This window comes from Aedes albopictus, chromosome 1, assembly GCF_035046485.1.
Source record: "Aedes albopictus strain Foshan chromosome 1, AalbF5, whole genome shotgun sequence".
Classification (NCBI taxonomy): Eukaryota; Metazoa; Arthropoda; class Insecta; order Diptera; family Culicidae; genus Aedes; species Aedes albopictus.
Genome location: NC_085136.1, coordinates 298,946,897 through 298,952,896, shown reverse-complemented (window position 1 = coordinate 298,952,896; position 6,000 = coordinate 298,946,897).

Genomic DNA, 6,000 nt, shown 5'->3' with positions numbered 1-6,000 from the left:
GGGGATAGGAATAGTAAATAAAACTGGCTGAAATCTGTGCGCGTAAACAATTATTGATTCATGTTCTGCTGCGATGGCCCTTTCTTGGTGGATCGACGCGACGCTTTCCTGAGTATTTAAGCCCTCCTCTGCCCAGGCCCGATGGTTGGTGAGGTAAAATTGTGTGAAAATAATTACATGGAATGGTAATTAACTTTGTGTTTTCTGTCTATGAACTTTGTTCCTCCTCCGTGCGTTCTATGAAAGCTTTTCAGGATTGAGTGAGTTAATGTTTAGTGGATCTTTGAGGTGAGCCACCACAACTCCCCCCCCCCCCCCCCTTAACGCTTGGCACCTTCACGTGCATTATAGTCGGCTCAATTATATTCTAATTGATCTGTTTCTATTATGGAATATTTCATAAATAATTTTCAAAAAACGCTGAATGTCCTATTGTTGCCAACATATGTTATTGCGATCACTCGCGAATTCACATTATCTTCGAAGTTTTATGACATTGTCGTCAGACGAAGATAATAACAACGGTTTAAGTAAATAAGCAGCAGTGACGTTAGTAACCAGGTCATAGCACAGATTGTGCCTGTTAAATTCGGCTTTGATAACAACAATTAACCATCAAGGACCGTCCATCAATTGCGTAAGAGATTGTTATATCTTATAATTTTCGTACAAAATAGGAAAAATAAAACAAGGGGGAGGGGGTGGAGAAAAATCGTAAAAAAATCCTCACGTAATAAATGGACATACCATCAGTTATATAAGCCTAATTACCATAATATTGAGGTCATTATCACTAGGGCAGGTACACAGTCTACACATGCTACGTCAGTGCAGTTGCTTGAAAATATATTAGTCGTTATCTTAAAGATTTATTACACAATATACACTGATAAAAGAGTGCGAAATCATCCTGACCTAAGCGATGCGAGGCTCCTGCTCCGTGACATCAAGCCATTAATGTTCCACTGTTATTCACAAATTTCAATTTCTGCTTGTTGTAATCGACGGCCAGGATTCGGATTTTGTGGCAGAGTGAAAATAACCGCGTGACTTGTTCACTTGTTCGTACAAAAGTGGTATTTATTTTTCTCTCTTCTCTGACCTGATTGTCAATGACATTTATGTGCCTAGAGTGGCAAACTTGCCAGTAGGTAAATTCAACCTAACCAAATGGAGGGTAAAATCCAACATCTTTTCCCCCCTCAAAGAGAAACTGTTTCTAGAACATACATAGAACTGTTAAACAGAATGATCATGGTTAGTAATGTTAGTCACACTCACAGGTTAAGCCTTTTTGGAGGATGTCTAATTCTAATGGACCGCCTTGGTGTCTCTACCGCATTATGTGTAGGCTTATTGACTCTCTCACATCCTGACTCAGATCTCAAATCGGGTTTCTCTTCGCTACCTACACTCGGCTCGATAGTATCCTGAGTAACTGAAGCAGTACCTGAGGTGTTCAAATTCGTTCGATTCGCCGGTCTATTGAGACCGACAGTTGAACTGTCGTTACGTTCAGTTAGCAGCCGCTGCCGAATTGGCGAAGCTATTGGATGTTCACAGCGGTCACGGTTGTGATTCTCGACGTTAACAGTGTAGGGATTTACCTCGAAATCATGACCAATGGGACCCGATCTCAGCTGATCAATATGCCTCTTCCAAATGCGCCCATCGTCTAATTCGATCATGTAATGTAATTTACCCAGCCGTTCAGTTACAACCCCGAACTTCCACTTTGAGGATCCTAAAAAGTCACGAGCTGCGACTCGGTCGTTAACCGCGAAACATCGTACATCAGCCTCTTCCCCGCGCTCAATTTTTTCTTCGTCGTTTTTAGGAACGATCAGATCGAGTCGTGATTTAATTTGACGACCAAAAACTAACATCGAAGGAGATCCCCGTCACAGGATGTACTGTTCGTCTGTAAGCCATTAGGATTTTGTAAAGTTCGAGTTGAACGCCCTGACGACCACACTTTAGTGTCTTCAGCTTGTCTTTAAACGTCTGGACAAATCTTTCCGCAAGTCCGTTTGTCGAGGGGTGATATGGTGCACCCATCTTGTGGATAACACCATTTTTCTTTAGAAAGGATTGGAATTCGTCAGAAGTAAACTGAACACCTCTATCGCTAACTATCACCGAAGGAACACCGTAGGTCACGAAATATTCACGTAGCTTGTCGATAGTCGTACCGGTAGTCATATCGGGAATGATTTTCACGTCCGGCCACTTTGTAAACGCGTATACGATAACGAGAAAGTTCAATCCGAGGAACGGTCCGGCGAAATCTATGTGAATTCTTTGAAATGGTTCATTAGGCCTTTCCCAACAGTGAATTGCTACTTTTGGCGGATTTTTCTTGACCAATGCACATTCACTACAGTCGCGTGACAGGTCTTCGATATCACGATCTACGCGTTCCCACCAACAATAGGATCGTGCTAATGATTTCATGCGAGATACGCCAAAATGACCCGTATGAAGTTCATCCAAAACCCTCTTACGCAATTTCGGCGGAATATATACCCGAATTCCTTTCATTATGCAGCCTTTCTGGAACGAAAACTCATTCTGATCTACTCCGAATCTATCGTGACCGTCAACAATTCTACCGACTTTCAATCCCTGCAATAAGTTTCGCACATTTGGGTCTTCTTTCGTAAACTGCGCCAGTTCATCCGCGGTAACCGGTAGCGTCTCGATTAGGTTTAACTCGATTATGTCGACTTCTTCTACGCGATGTTTGTTGTTCTCATCCTCAACAGGAAGTCGAGACATGGCGTCCGCGTTCGCGTTTTCTTTCGATGAACGATAGCGAATATCATAGTCGAAGGACTCGAGAAATACAGCATAATGCTGCATTCGCAGCGTCGGAAGTCCTTTATCTGGAGCCAAAATTTGTGAAACGGGTTTATTATCAGTAACAAGAGTAAATCGCCGACCAAAAAGGTACTGATAAAATTTCTTTACTCCGAATATAATCGCGTATGCCTCTTTATCAACTTGCATGTAATTCTGTTGAGTCTTGTTTAAAGTTTGCGACGCGTATTGAATTGGTTTTTCGGAACCATCAGGATAAAGGTGGCTCAACACCGCATCTGTGGCTAGCACTAGTGGTAGTTTAGGGTCATAATGCACAAGGATCTTATCTGACTGCATTTCCTTTTTGACCCAGCGGAAAGCCTTCTCACACTGATCGTCCCAATCAAACGGAACGTTGTCTTTCAACAAATTATTAATCGGGTAGATGTTCGTGCTAAGGTTGTTCAAAAACCGCCCATAATAATTGACGAGACCGACGAACGCGCGAACCTGTTCTCGATTACGCGGCCTAGGCATCTCCTGAATAGCGTCAACCTTCCTTTTCATCTTTCTAATTCCGTCGCGGTCGATCACGAACCCGCAAAACTCAATACGGTCAGCGAAAAAGTCGCACTTCGAAACATTTACGCGCATACCGTATTCGTCAAGCTTCTTCAGAACCATTTCAAGCCTTTTTAAGTGTGTTTCGTCATCCGGTCCCGTTACCTTTATATCGTCTAAAAATACCGATACGCCGGGTATGTTCGCAAGCACTTGTGTGATTTCGCGTTGAAAAATAGCAGGGGCTGATGCTACACCGTACATGAGGCGCGATGGCTGGTATAGCCCGAGATGTGTGTTTAACGTGAGTATCTCGCGATCTTCTGGACGTACCTCCATTTGAAGGTAAGCCTGCGCCAAGTCCAACTTGGAAAATTTCTGTCCCCCGGCCATATTTGCGAATAGCTCATCGATAGTAGGAAGAGGATGTTCGTCGATATTCAAATGTCTATTTACGGTTACTTTATAGTCACCACACAGACGGACGCGATCCGCGGATTTCATAACAGGTACCACCGGAGTAGCCCATGGGCTGTGATTGACCTTAATCAATATTCCACTATCTACCATGTTCTCGATCTCTCGTTCTACAATATCGCGAATGGAAAAGGGCAATGTACGAGCTTTCAGAAATATTGGCTTTGTGTTTGGTTTCAAACTTAACGTGGCTTGAATGTTCTTCATTGTACCAGCAGAGTCTTCGAACACCCTAGGATATTTCTCCAGCAAATCCTTAACCGCACCCGACAGAGGTGTACGAACTGCGATAGTATTGATAGTGTTTTCTGAATTTCGAATAACTTTGTTCCAGTCATAATGCAATTCCCGCATCCACTCGCGACCCAATAGCGGATGCTTTTTCGTATTTACGACAAACAAGCGCAACTTGCTTGTACGACCCTTATACTCAACCTCTGCATTCACGTAACCGTCGCCATCCTCGTCGCCAAAAACTGTTGTAATCGACGGCCAGGATTCGGATTTTGTGGCAGAGTGAAAATAACCGCGTGACTTGTTCACTTGTTCGTACAAAAGTGGTATTTATTTTTCTCTGTTCTCTGACCTGATTGTCAATGACATTTATGTGCCTAGAGTGGCAAACTTGCCAGTAGGTAAATTCAACCTAACCAAATGGAGGGTAAAATCCAACACTGCTTCAAATAAATATTTTTCTCGCAATCTTTCTTTAACCTTCTTAATCTTCCTACACAGATAAAAATAATGAGTTTTACACGTCTTATAAACTTCGTTTTAGTCATGTAAATTTCCAGTTGTGATGGTTTACATGATGTATCATGTAAATTTGTGTTATATGTCATGTAAAAACTCTGAGTCATGCTGAATTACATGACATATAACGGAAGTTTACATTATATTTCATGATATTTACATGAAATGTCATGTAAACTTCTGTGAAATTCCACGCTCCAATCATGTGCATTATATGTCACAGAAATTTACACTATCTTTTCGATCTGTGTAATGCATCCCGTTGGGAACAGTTCGCTGACGTATTTAATGTACGCTTTGGGTATAAAAATGACCCTGATGCACAAAGGAGGATTAAGAGTTCAAATCCTGCTGAATATTGCTATGAAAATTCTATATTTCAAGGGGTTGTTAGAGACGATTCAGGGGGTTTCTGGAGCCCTTTGAAGGCGTTCCAAGCGGCTTCAGGAGCTTTTCAAATGTATTACGGGGATTTCAAGGGCGTTTCAATGAGATTATGGAGGTTTCAGGGATACGCTCTCTTAAGGGCGTTCCAAGGAGTTTCTGAAGTATTTCAAATGGGTTATGGTAATTCAAGGGCGTTTCAATTGGATTATGGAGGTTTGAAGGAATATCGTGATCCCCTGAAACTTTCTTGGCAGGCTTGGAAAGCGTAAGTATCAACACGAGTCGTCACGCGATTTTTATAGAAGTGCCTCTCTTAATGTCATTGAATCGGGAGACGATGACCAAGAGAGCCTAACAATATTCGTTCATTTTTCGGTCATGATGGAGCGTGACATGGTGTAAACAAGGCAATTACTAGAATATAGTTGGATTTCGTTTTTGTTTCTCTCTATGTGGTAAATATAACGACTAGACTAAATTTGCTTGAAACAGGTGAAAATTTTGTTTTTAAACAATGTGGAAGTTTTTGTCATAAAGCTTGATCATTGCGCAATGATATGATGAAATGTGCGAGTGGTCGTTTCATCTTGTGATAATGAAAGAGCCTACTTGTTCACCACCATGAGAAAGTCACGACCAACAGCAGCGCTGCCTCTGGCAAAATCTTCACAACGTGCGTCTGGAACGGATTCCCTTCTACACCTGGAACCCCCTAGAACGCTCCTGGAACTCTCTTAAATCTCACTGGGACCCCCCGAAGCGCCCCAGAGATCCTCTGAAACCCCCTGAGACCCCATGAAACTCCCCTGAGATCCCTTGAAACGCCTCTGAGACTGCATGGGACTCTATAAAGCTCCAATGAGATTTCTAGAACGCTGGAACCCCCTGGGTCCCTGTGATCCACTAAAACGACCCTGGGATCCCCTGGAATGGCCCTATGATCTCTGGAAGCCCTCTGTATTCCTTTGATACCCTCTGAAACGCCCCTGAGACACCCTGCAGCAAGGGTCCGTACATTCG